The 14,513-nt window shown below is 37.9% G+C and overlaps 1 protein-coding gene across 1 annotated transcript in view; it reads left to right on the forward strand.

Annotated features, from left to right (window-relative positions):
• cemip (cell migration inducing hyaluronidase 1) overlaps nt 1-14,513 on the forward strand; it is a 369,326-nt gene that overhangs the window by 259,490 nt on the left and 95,323 nt on the right. The gene's annotated exons all lie outside the window — the stretch shown is intronic.

The following is a 14,513-nucleotide window of genomic DNA, read 5'->3' on the forward strand; positions in this document are numbered from 1 at the left end:
AACAAGACTCAGCAATGTGTGTGTGTGTGAGAAAGATAGGTCAATATATAGTCTATGTAATTCACTTATGATTTGTTTCCAGCTGTGTGAAGAGAACTGGAACTGTGTGTGTGTGTGTGTGTGTGTGTGTGTGTGTGTGTGTGTGTGTGTGTGTGTGTGTGTGTGTGTGTGTGTGTGTGTGTGTGTGAGGTACATGATAGGATTTAAAGATCTATCTATCTATCTATCTATCTATCTATCTATCTATCTATCTATCTATCTATCTATCTATCTATCTATCCATCCATCCATCCATCCATCCATCCATCCATCCATCCATCCATCCATCCATCCATCCATCCATCCATCAAATAAATAAACATATCATTAATTATAACTATATGAAATATTATTATTATTATTATTATTATTATTATTATTATTATTATTATTATCATTCATTCTAATTATTAAAAACCAGAATCAAATGTGATTGGAAACATTCATAGCTTTGCGAGAACATTGGCACAGCATTTTGAGAACGTTCCCTGTCAGCCAGGCTTGAGTTCCAATCGACTCTACTTCGACATCTAAAAAAAAAAATCGCCTTAAAGCAAACAGAAAAAAGATGAGTGTTCCAAAAGAATCGCCATGGTTACTAAAATATTCTAAATTAGAATGTTTCTGTAAATCCCCCCAGGAGATCATGTTTTTGACACGCAAACACAATTAAAGCAAATTGTAGTATTCCAGTGCATTTCTTTACACAGGAATAATGAGCAACGGAGCGACTACATTGCTGGAATATGAGAGTACACTTATATTCCACATAATGCCACACAGGCTTTAAATGGAAAGCAGCAATTACACCACATCCCTATTGCTTCAACATTTATTCCATAACATTCCAGAGCGTTCTTTTCAAAACACGTCAGCAAAGGTTTTTCTTATTGGACGACATGCATGAGCTCTTTTGCTTTGTGCGTCAGATTCTGTTTAGAGAGCCAAGGACAGGTGTGATTTATTTTTTATTTATTATTATTCAGTGACATCTGTCTGAAGATAGTTGGGTTTATGCATGATTTAAATGTGGTTTAATCCACAAATAAAGTCTAATAACAAATATATTGTGTAATACAAAATAAAGAGTTCAGAATAAATGCTGGTAAATAAAATGTAAAACATAATTATGTTTTAAATTCTAGTTCATTAATGTGGTTATAATAATACACTTTACTAAATCTATACTAAACAACGGTCTAAAAACACGAGAAAGCAAGACAAGGAACATGCCACGTATAGGGCTAACGTGAAACTGACATTTTGAAACGGTGTCAAAATTCCGAAGTGCAAGTATTTTGAAACACTGTAATGAAACATGATTCGAAACACGTGATTAAAGTGTTTTGAAACACCTGGTCACATGACTAAAGAGTTTTGACACACCCAGGTCATGTGACTAAAGTGTTTTGACACACCTTGGTCACATGATTAAAGTGTTTTGAAACACCTAGGTCACGTGATTAAAGTGTTTCGAAACAGCCAGGTCACATGACTAACGTGTTTCAAAACACCCAGGTCATGTGACTAAAGTGTTTTGTAACAACCAGGTCACGTGACTAAAGTGTATTGACACACCTAGGTCACATGACTGAAATGTTTTGACACATCTAGGTCACATGACTAAAGTGTTTTGACACACCTTGGTCACATGATTAAAGTGTTTTGAAACACCTAGGTCACGTGATTAAAGTGTTTCGAAACAGCCAGGTCACATGACTAACGTGTTTCAAAACACCCAGGTCACATGACTAAAGTGTTTCAAAACACCCAGGTCATGTGACTAAAGTGTTTTGTAACACCCAGGTCACGTGACTAAAGTGTTTTGACACACATAGGTCACATGACTGAAATGTTTTGACACATCTAGGTCACATGACTAAAGTGTTTTAAAACACCTGGGTCACGTGACTAAAGTTTTTCGAAACACCCAGGTCACGTGGCTAAGGTGTTTCGAAACAGCAGGTCACATGACTAAAGTGTTTCGAAACACCCAGGTCACGTGACTAAAGTGTTTCGAAACACCCAGGTCACGTGACTAAAGTAATTCATAACACACAGGTCACATGACTATATTGTTTTGAAATGCTCAGGTAACATGACTAAAATGTTTGGAAACACCCAGGTCATGTGACTAAAGCGATTCAAAGTGAATCTGCGTTTGACTGACAGGGTCGAAAAAAACTCAAATGTAGCCGAGTGGACCATGTGTGTGCACAGAATAACTGTTCTACAAATGGCCTGAGTTCGAATCCTGAACACAAATATTCTGTACAAATATTCTGAAATTATGGCTTGATGTATTTTAATATTGTTACTGTTTTATGACCAAAACAAGACAAATTTATCCTCTAAGTGGTCATCCAGATGTCAGATCAATGTTAAAACAAAAATGTTACAAGAACAGAGCATTTAAGAACTAACACATATAGCTATATCACTCTGGATTCGAACCCATTACCTCTGCATGCCAAACAGGAATCATTGAACAATCAACAACAAGACTCAGCAATGCATGTGTGTGTGAGAGAGAGAGGGAGGTAAACATATAGTCCATGTAATCAGTCTATGATTGGTTTCCAGCTGTGTGTGTGCAATCAGGTAGAGAACTGGAACTGTTGTGTGTATGAGGTGCATGATGGGATTTGAAGTCTAGTTCTGTGACAAATTTGTAGTTCCCAGGGATCTGCAACTGCTGGATTGCTGTTCATTTTTGACAAACTTGTCGCTTTTAAGACATCGAATTTACACACTTTAAGTAACTGTAACATTAGTACCAACTGAGCATTGTGCCAACACCACTGCCTGCCTGAGTATTGTTGCTGGCCATGTCCATCATTTTATGACCACAGTGTACCCATCTTCTGATGGCTACTTCCAGCAGGATAATACGCCATGTCATAGAGCGTAAATCATCTCAGACTGCTTTCTTGAACATGACAATGAGTTCACTGCACTCAAATGGCCTCCACAGTCACCAGTTCTCAATCCAATAGAGCACCTTTGGGATGTGGTGGACCTGGGAAATTTACATCATGGATGTGCAGCCAGCAAATCTGCAGCAACTGCGTGATGCTATCATGTTAATATGGAGCAAAATCTCTGAGGAATATTTTTAGCATCTTGTTGAATCTATGCCATGAAAGATTACGGCCGGTCTGAAGGCAAAAGGGGGTCTAAACTAGTACTAGTAAGGTTTACCTAATAATGTTTTTTTTTTATTATTATTTAACCAAACAGTTTTTTTTTTATAAAAGTAACATTTTATTACCTGGCAAAAATTGCAGATGCAGCAGCTTTAATCCCCAAATATAAATCAAAATATGCAGTGTAAGCTTGTATAATTATTATATGCAGCATGTTGTTACCGCATATATCTATTTATCTTCCACATGAGGAATTGTGCAAGTTTCCAGGCATTAGTCATATTTAATAAGCAGTTTGGCTTTAATATTAATCTCTCAGTGTGGATTTTTCCCTCTTTCTGTGCATTAAGTTTGCAGGGCATCAGTGTAATTGCTCTTGTCAAGTAAAAGCAAGACAGTTTCTCTTTTCATACATCGTCTCTTTATTCTTAATGTCAGACCCATCATGTTTTCTTACTGTGTGTGGCTAAATGTGGTTAACTGTATGTTTTCATGTCCTGAATAATTAATCAGGCTTTGTGTTAATGGGGATGTGTGGAAAGCAGGGTTTTATGTTTTATTGCACATATTTTAGCATATCAAAGCATTTAAAAACTATAAAGAAGATGTATTCATAGATAAAGCAGGCTCATTTAGAAGATAATAAATTAAGTCAGTAGTTTATGAGATTGTGTAAGATAAAGATAGCAGTTTGAGGAACAAACTTAAAGATTTGATTCAAATGACCGGCCCTTAGGTTTTGTTTATGTGCTCTAAATCATTTGTTTCTATTAGTTTTCCATTGCTAATGTTTTAGCTTGTATTTCTATTCTATTCATAGGAATAAAAAACGTCTTAAATATTAGTATGTATTGTATGTACATAATTATTTAATCAATGCTGGGCAGAAAACTTGTATTTCTATGTTTAGACATTTTTATTTATTTATTTTATTTTATTTATTAATTTATTTTTTTATAAATCATTGATACAAAACTAAAATAAATGTCATAACCTGCAAGATGATGAAAAAATCAGCTCATTTGAGGTTAAATTTGTTGAAATTTTAGCCTAGTCCATTTATTAATCCGGGTTTGCCACAGCGGAATGAACCGCCAACTTATACAGCACATGTTTTATGCAGCAGATGCCCTTCCAGCTGCAACCCATTTCTGAGAAACATCCACAAACACTCATTCACACTTATATACTACGGACAATTTAGCCTACACCTGTACTGCATGTCTTTGGACTGTGGAGGAAACCTGAGCACCCGGAGGAAACCCACACGAACGCAGGGAGAACATGCAAACTCCACACAGAAATGCCAACTGACCCAATCGAGGCTAGAACCAGTGACTTTCTTGCTGTGAGGCGACAGCACTACCTACTGCGCCACTGCTTCACCCTTTTTTATTATTATTTTATTTTTGTTTGTTTTGTTTTACTTTAATGTTAAAAAATAATGACACATATCTGAACATATAATGTCATAATTTATTTATTTTACTTATTTTTTTATTTATTTACTTATTTATTTATATTTTATTAAAATATTAATAAAATAATGCCACATGCCTGACCATACAAAGTATTAATTTAATTTAATTTAATTTAACTTAATTTAATTTAATTTAATTTAATTTAATTTAATTTAATTTAATTTAATTTAATTTAATTTAATTTAATTTAATTTAATTTAATTTAATTTAATTTCTTGTCGGCTTAGTCCCTTTATTAATCTGTGTTCGCCACAGCGAAATGAACAACCAACTTATCCAGCACGTTTTTTTACGCAGCGGATGCCCTTCCAGCTGCAACCCATCTCTGGGAAACACCTACACACACTTATTCACACACACTCATACACTACGGACAATTTAGCATACCCAATTCCCCTGTACCGCATGTCTTTGGACTATGGGGGAAACAGGAGCAACCGGAGGAAACCCACACGAATGCAGGGAGAACATGCAAACCCCATCAGAAATGCCAACTGACACAGCCGAAGCTCGAACCAGCGACCCAGCAACCTTCTTGCTGTGAGGCGACAGCACCACCTACTGCACCACTGCGTTACTTAATTTAATTTAATTTAATTTAATTTAATTTAATTTAATTTAATTTAATTTAATTTAATTTAATTTAATTTAATTTAATTTTATGTTGATAAAACAATGACATATTTCTGACCATGTAAAGCCACCATTATATTTTGTATTGTATTTTATTTAAAATAAATTACATTTTATTTAAGTTTTATTTAAAATATATGTATATTATTTATATAACATTTTATATTATACTATATTATATTATGTTATATATATATATATATATATATATATATATATATATATATATATATATATATATATATATATATATATATATATATATATATAATTCTTTCTAATAATAATATCAAAGCATAGCAATACTTCCACACAGCAACAAACCAAGCAATTGCAAATGTCCTCCTAACAGGTTGCATGTTTAGTTATGTGTGTCATTATGTACTGTGTTTGGTTTCTCGATCTGTGCTGCCGCTTTTCTGCTCTTGGTTGTTATACAACAATCTCTCCCTGTGTAACTATGATGCTTTCATTACTTCATTACTATAGCAACCAGAGTAATGCAGCAGAAAAATGACAAAACCACCTGCACATAGACATTCATTCTAATTCCACACAGATCAATGAATGATGTAAACATGATTTCAGTAATATTTCATCATTCTAATGCTTTATTTATTTATTTATTTATTTATTTATTTATTTATTTATTTATTTATTTATTTATTTATTTATGGAAAATCTAAATATTGAATAGGTGAAATTACACTTGTATTGAATTGTCTTAACCCAACATTGGGTCAAATATATACAAACCCTTACGTTAGTTAAAAAGTGTCATTTAAATTTAATTGAACAACTTAAGCCTAATTTGGGTTTTTCCTTATTGGATTTGATGTTGGGTTAACTTTAATGTTAATTAATGTTATTAATATGTATGTTAAATAGTAGATACCCAAAACTGTTAATGTAAGCAAAAATTACTGTCATTACTACTGTCATGGATGATTTATGAGCCATTTTCCTCATGAGGACCAAAAAGGGCTCCCCACAAGGACAAAAATGACTGATATATAAATGTTAAAAATAAGCCTAAAATGCCACCTGCTGTTAAAACTAGCCTAGAGCATCATCTGAAGATAAGAACTAAGAGCTTTATCTACTTTTAAAAAAACAGCACTGTCTGCCATTAAACTAGGCTAGACCACCTTCTGTCGTTAAAAGCTGGTGTAAAGTGCCGTCTGCCATTAAAAACTAGTCTAGAGCACCATCTGCTGTTAAAAACTAGTCTAGAGCATCATGTGCCTTTTAAAACTAGTCTAGAGCACCGTCTGCTGTTAAAAACTAGTCTAGAGCATCATGTGCCTTTTAAAACTAGTCTAGAGCACCATCTGCTGTTAAAAATAGTCTATATCACCATCTACTTTATGTTTTCATCTACTTTTAACCTAGATTGTTATCTGCTGTAAAAAAATAAATAAATAAAAAAACCTAGTTTAAGGCACCCTTTGCCATTTAAAACTTGTCTAGAGTGCTGTCTGCTGTAAAAACTAGTCTAGAATGCCATCTGCTATTAAAAAGTCGTCTAGATCGTTGACTGCTTTTAACCTAGATTGTTAACTGCTGTAAAAAAAATAAAAATATAAACAAAATAAATAGTCTCGAGCTGGTAAATGCTAGCCTAGAGTGCCGTTCTTTGTTAAAAACTATCCTAGGATGCCATCTGCTGTTAAAAACTAGCCTAGATTTCCTTCTACTGTTAGCCTAGATAGTTATCTGCTGTTCAAAACTAGTCTAGATCGTGACTCGCCAACCCTCTTCACTTTCGTCCCCAACAGGCACTGATAGCCCGCCCTAAACAAACGTATTATACCACCCTAAAAACACTGATAGCCCCGCCTTAATAATACTGCCCAAAGGACTGATAGTCCTACTCTAAAGGACTTATGCTGAGGTCACACCAGATGCAGAACACGCGTCAAGAGCGAGCGATTCACATGTTATGTCAATGCAAACGCGTGACTAGACATCCTGTGGCGCAATACGCACGAATGGCGCAGCGCGAATGACACAAATTGCTCGAATGGCGGTGTGCGCAGGACCTAAAGAACTGAAAGCCCCAAACTAAAAGACTAAGAGCCCCACCCTAAAGGCACTGATAGTGCTGCCTTATAGACACTGATAACTCTCCCTAAAGGACTGATAGCCCCGCCCAAAAGACACTTATAGCCCCACCCTAAAAGACTAATAGTACCGCCAAGGACTGATAGACCTGCCCTAAAAGCACTCCATCCTGCTCTAAAGGACTAATAGTCCCATCTAAAGGCACTCACTGTCCTGCCCTAAAGGCACTGATAGCCCCGCCTTAAAGTTACTGATAGCTCCCCCTAAAGGACTGATAGCCATCCCTAAAGGCACTTATAGCCCCACCCTAAAGGTCAAATAATCCCGCCTAAAGGCAGTGATAGCCTGCCCTAAAGGTACTGATAGGCCCGCTTAAGGATACTGATAACCCTGCATTAAAGGACTAATATTACCACCCAAAGGACTGATAGCCCCGCCCTAATATCACTGATTATACCGCCCTAAAAGCACTGATACACCCTGCCTTAAAGACACAGATAGCTCTCCCTAAAGAACTGATAGCCCTGCACTAAAGCAGGGGTTCCCAAACTTTTCAGCCTGCGACCCTCAAAATGACAATGCCAGTGACTCGCGACCCCCAATATCTTCTGAGGTGGTTATAAATACAGAAACCTTGCATGCAATGGCACACAAACACCAATAGACCCAAGTCTATTCTTCATTTATATTAATATTTTTTTATGTATGTGAGTGCTATAAATGTGCCAGAAACTTTAACCTGGTGTTATAAAATCAATATGCTGCATCTGATGCTATTGCTGTGTCTTTAATATAATGGAGTTACCCCAGGATTACCCCAGGGGTCACAATCCAATAAAACTAGTAACTATAAGCTACTATAGTAACTATATATGGCATATAGTAACTATAAACGACTATTTTTTTTGTTTCATTAGGTTATGGATCAAATATGGTAATTCTTATGGTTTAATAAAAATAAAAATAGATTTTTGGAAATAACCAGGTGAACCCCCTTCATTGTCCCGCGACCCCTCTGTGGGTCCTGACCCCCACTTTGAGAACCACTGCACTAAAGGACTGATAGCCCCGCCCTAATGGCACCTATAGCCCCACCCAAAAGGACTAATAGTCCCGTCTTAAAGCACTGATAGCCCGCCCTAAAAACATTCCATTTGACTAGAAGTGAATAAAGTCGTTTTAAAAGGGGAGTGAAGGTTATGGTGTTAAAGTTTATGAGTGCTAATGAATTTTTACAAAACCAAAAAAGGGTACGGATGCATTGTTTATGACAATAACTACTATATGTAGGGACCCCTAAAATATTCTCAGATTATAATATGTTTTTTTGTTTATTTCTAACTGCATGTAAGTAGTTAATCCAGCAACATTTGATTTTTGTATTTTTATGACATAACATATTCAGAGAGCACTATTTTGCTGGTCAGTTACTGTTCCTTTAAGATGACATCATAACGTAAGCTGGGTGAGAGAGCGAGAGAAAAAAAAGAGAGGAGCCTCGTGAGAAGCAGCTGCAGATCGTCATATGTGTTTTCATAGTTGGGAGGCGATATATTGGTAATATTAAGTCTTCAAAGTGAAAGTAAAAGTGACTGGGACTCAGCTCGTTTTATTTGCTTTTCTCTCTGTGGAGTTTTCGCTTTGCGATCGTCGTGTATCACACGAGTGTATGCTCTCAGCTGAGGACACCATGCTCGTAGCATAGCTGCTAACGCTAATGACATTTACCTGAGTGAACAGTGACTGTGCTGATTGAGTTGGTGGTGATGCTGCTCTGAACTGGACAGACCTGTTTCAGCGCTGGACGTGGAATTATCGCGTGGGACAGCGGTAAATCACAGCTTTGTGCAGGAGGGATTTCATTATATGTTTGGCTTTCATCGGATGGACGTAAGTGACATCATCATTGCATTTTGAGAGATCGTTCTGAAACAATACAACTGTGAATGTGCACCAACGAACTGGGCCCCAACGTTAAAGTATGCATACTAATGTTTTTTTTGACTGAGTGACTTTGTGACTGTTATGACTGTGACTGCTTTATAATAAGTTTGTGAACTAGACCGAGACCATTTAAATTGTAAAGATTTGGAGGTTCACTTTATTCATTTTTTGTTTACAATTGTGAAACGATCTGAGTTAATAGTGTTTAGAGGTGTTATTTCAGAAGCGTTTAACTTTAGCTTTAATGTGATTTTTATCTCATCTGTTGATTTGAGGTAAAACAAAATGTAAGGAAACATAAGAAATATAGAACAAAGGAAGTCAGTAAAGAACAACACTTAGACTTGTAAGGCTAATTTACATATTTTATTTTGAAGAATTAAGGTGCTTAATTTTGACTGAAAGAGTAAATCTTCATTTAGTGGGATTTCCTTTTGAATTGTTTATTCTTCTTTATTCTATAATATTGTTGTTTTATTATTTTCTTGTGGTGTAGATAAAGGGCTGATTCTTTTATTTTATTTATTTTCTTTTTTTACTTTAAACAAAATTGTAATAAATTGTTATTATTTTTCTTAAAATCAAAAGTTGACATCTCACTGTGTTTTTGTTATATATTGAATTCATATATAAAACACAAAACAAACAAACTGCAAACATATACACACTGTAATAGTTTAATTCAGCTAAAACTAGTTTTTTAGAGTACAAAGGAGTAAAAATACCGGCTAATTCACCATTCAACTGCCGGAAACCCAGGTATTTCTGAACAGGATAGTTAAAAATAATTCTTAAGGTTAAGAAAAGGGTTACATTTTTGGAGGCACCGCTGGGATCTTGTTTTTTCCTTTTTACCAGATATTTTTTTCTCTTTAGCAGAAAAAAAAATTATCTGAAATAGTGTTAATTATTATTGATACATTTTTGTGGCTTATTTTGCATAGTAACTTAGTTGAAGTATGGATATCTCTCAGACTGCTCAATGGAGTACAGAGGAGAACATAAATTCCTCACGTGCCATTGTGTTAAGCAATGTTCCTTTGAACACTAGTGATGAGACTATTGAGAAAGTGTTAAACACAGTGAAGGTTTTTGGTCGTACTCAAATTCATGGTCGACGTGGTGATGTGACTGGAAAACATTTGTTTGTGTTAGTGGAGACTAGAGCTGATCTTGATCCAAGCACCATACCACCTGAAATAGGGATTGAAAGTGAAGCTGGACCCTGGCCTGTACACTTTGTAGGTAGACTACAAGTTCAGAACCCTGCTCCTGAAAATGACACATTTCAGTCCAAGTTGTTAACATTAATGCAGCAGGAGGGCAAGTCTATGGATGAAGTGAAAGCCATTTTGATGGGGGAGCATTCTCCTAAATCTGATATTAATGTGGATTTAGTTGATGCCATAGGTAAATTAGTGGACAGGTGTAATCAAGCGTCTAATGATGGACCCAGTTACAGAAAACTAAGGTTGTTTTCAGGTCTGAAACCTGTTCCTCCAGGTGAGGAAGAATATGAAATCTGGATGGAGCAAGCCGCACAAATGATCAGCGAATGGCAATGCACTGAAGCTTCTAAGAAACAACGCATTGTTGAGAGTTTGAGAGGTCCTGCTGCTGATATCGTTAGGTTTCTAAAAGTGAGCCAGCCATCTGCCACTGCAACTGAGTACTTAGCTGCTCTTGAAACTGCGTATGGAACTACTGAGTGTGGGCCTGACTTGATGGCTAAATTTCGTCACACTTACCAGGATAATGGAGAAAAACTTTCAGCCTTCTTGTATCGCTTAGATAAACTTCTTCACAGAGCATTGTTAAAGGGTGGGATTGATGTAGCTGGAATAAACAAAGCTAGAATGGAGCAGCTAATTAAGGGAGCACTTAGCAATGATATGGTTGCTCTGCGAATCAGAATGACTCACACTTTGCAGAATCCCCCATCTTTTACACAGTTAATGAAGGAAATACGTGAGGAGGAACACTGGGTGGCTGCAAGGGAAAATGTCAAAGCTTCGGTTGCCACTGTTATCTCTCCTCAGTCAGATGGGCCTTCTGAGTTACAAAGCCTGAAGAAGGAGGTGAAGGAGCTATCTTCACAGATGAGTCACCTATTGAATGTGGCTACTGCAACGTGTGCTTCTGAGTGTGCTCCTCAGAAAACATCTAGTAAAAACTCTGAGAGTGTGAAACGAGACAAATCACAACCAACTAAACTCACCCAGCAACCAGTGCCTGGGATCTTTTGCTACAAATGTGGTGAGGATGGACATAAAAAGTGGGAATGCAAGGGACAAGAGGACCTCAGGAAAGTAAATCAAAAGCTGATCAAAATGCATCGTTTGCAGGGAAACTGGGCAGGAGTTCAGTGAAGGAACGGCACGGGGCTCCTGGGACAACACGTTCCAATTGTGATTCTTTTTTACTTGATGCCAGTAAACCAAGATTGCCTGAAGGGTTAATAGGACCTGTTTCTGAAGTGCCTGTCCAGATAGAAGGTGTTTATGCAAAAGCCCTTCTTGACAGTGGCTCACAGGTGACGTTATTATACCGCAGTTTTTATGACACTTATCTAAAACACTTGGAACTTCAGCCTGTGGAAAACCTTGAGATATGGGGTTTAAGTTCGCATAAATGCCCCTATGATGGGTACTTGCCCCTTAGACTTGAGTTTACAGAGAGTGTAGCTGGAGTGCATCAAATAATTGACACACTTGCGATTGTATGCCCTGACCCTGTAAAGCGAGAAGGAATAGCAATTTTGCTCGGGACTAACACTAGTCTGGTGAAGAAGCTACTTGAGTCTTGTCGTAAACAAGCTGGCGAAGAATTCCTTAATGTGCTGACCATACATCCTGTAATCAGAGAAGCATTTGAGACTATTCAACTAACAGATTTTTCTCAAGATGACTCCGACACGCATGGGACAGTTTGGTTCATAAAACATAACCCAGTTGTCCTAAAACCAAACCAAGTTAGGCAGCTTTCTGGTCTGTTGAAATTTCCTGGTCAATCGACTGAGTCATTAGTATTAGTTGACAGAGTAGCAGATAGTGACACAAGTTCTGAGCACCTAGATGTGAGACCTGAACTACATGCAGCATCTGTTGTATCCAGTCGGCAAGTTACAGTGACTGTGAGGAACATGTCTAATAGAGAAATATGGGTGAAGAGAGGAACTCCGCTTGCACACGTTCTTCCTGTGTCCTTAGTGCCGCAATTGACTGCTAAACAACCACTAGTACAAAATCCTTTGTCACCTGCTTCTTTTGATTTTGGAGATTCCCCAATGCCTGAGGAAGCAAAACAGAGCTTACGGGAGAAAATGATGCAGAGAAAGGATGTGTTTTCTCTACACGAGTGGGACGTGGGCTGTTCAAAAAGCACCACTCATGAGATAAGGTTGAATGATTCGCGCCCTTTTAGAGAGAGATCTCGTCGTCTTGCCCCTGCTGACTTAGAAGATGTGCGACTGCATTTACAAGAACTGCAGAGTAGTGGTATTATTTCTGAGTCTCGCAGCCCCTACGCTTCACCTATTGTTGTTGTGCGTAAAAAGTCAGGGAAGGTTAGAATGTGTGTCGACTATCGAACACTTAATCAACGGACTACACCAGACCAATATACTGTGCCCCGCATTGAAGATGCTCTCCATAGTCTATCGGGAAGTAAGTGGTTCAGTGTTCTCGATTTGAGGAGTGGGTACTACCAGATACCCATGAGTGATGCTGATAAGGAAAAGACTGCGTTCATATGCCCGTTAGGGTTCTATCAATTTGAACGTATGCCTCAGGGTATTTGTGGAGCACCCGCCACTTTTCAAAGAGTCATGGAACGTACTGTAGGGGATATGAACTTTTTGGAAGTGCTTGTATACCTTGATGATTTGATTGTCTTTGGGCGAACCATTGATGAGCACGAAGAGCGTCTTTTGAAAGTGCTCGATAGGCTAAGTGATGAGGGACTAAAGATCTTCCTTGACAAGTGTCAGTTTGGTAGGACTTCAGTGAACTATGTAGGACATATAGTGTCACAAGATGGAATTTCGACAGATCCGTCCAAGATAGAGGCTGTTGTATCCTGGCCTAAGCCCCAGACAGTGACAGAGCTCAGGTCTTTTCTAGGATTCTGTGGATATTACAGGCGCTTTGTTAGGGATTTCTCGAAGTTGTGCCGCCCTCTTAATGAATTGCTGAAGGGATATCCATCTACCAGGAAGAACAGAGATTCACCTGTTTGCAACACTAAACCCTGCTATAAGTCCTCTGAACCGTTTGGTTCTCGATGGTCGGCTCAGTGTGACACAGCTTTTGAAACGCTGAAAAAGTGTTTGACACAAGCGCCAGTGTTAGCCTTTGCGGATGTACAGAAGCCATATGTCTTGAACGTGGACGCAAGCATGGATGGACTAGGAGGAGTTTTGTATCAAGAACATGAGAGCGGATTACGTCCAGTAGCTTTTATCAGTCGCAGCTTATCCCCTTCAGAGAGAAACTATCCAGCCCATAAACTGGAATTCTTAGCACTGAAGTGGGCTGTTGTGGATCGACTGCACGACTATCTATATGGTGTTCCGTTTGAGGTTAGAACCGACAATAATCCTCTAACCTATATAACAAAATCAGCAAAACTGGATGCGACAGGTCACCGTTGGCTGTCTGCCTTGACCACCTACAATTTCAGCCTAAAATACAGACCTGGCCGCAGAAATGTTGATGCTGATGCGTTGTCGAGGCGTCCGCATACTCACCGCAGTGAGGACGATGAGTGGCAGGAAATTCCAGCTGTAGGGGTGAGGACTTTTTGTCAAGCTGTGTCCCTTGAAAAGAGAGCAGAGAACGGATTTTACACTTGTGTGGTGAAACAAGCTGGAGCACACATGTCTGCTGTCCCCAAAGCTTACTCTCATGTTATGGAAGTAGCTGCTGATCACCTACCCTTGTTTAGTCCAAGTGAACTTCAAACAGCTCAGAGGAATGACTCTTTACTTGGCGAAGTGTGGAAAGCTGTGTGTGATAAGAAACCTGCTAGTAGCATTCGAAGTAGCCATCCTAGTATGAAGATTCTGAAACGGGAGTGGGAAAAATTGGTAGTAAATAATGGGATGCTTTACAGAATTGTCAGACAGAGTAATCACAAAGTGAAACAACAGCTTGTACTACCAAAACAATTTCACAGCTCAGTGTTGAAGTCTTTGCATGATGACATT

Source organism: Danio rerio, chromosome 7 (genome assembly GCF_052040795.2).
Source record: "Danio rerio strain M-AB ecotype USA chromosome 7, GRCz13ab, whole genome shotgun sequence".
Taxonomy (NCBI): Eukaryota; Metazoa; Chordata; class Actinopteri; order Cypriniformes; family Danionidae; genus Danio; species Danio rerio.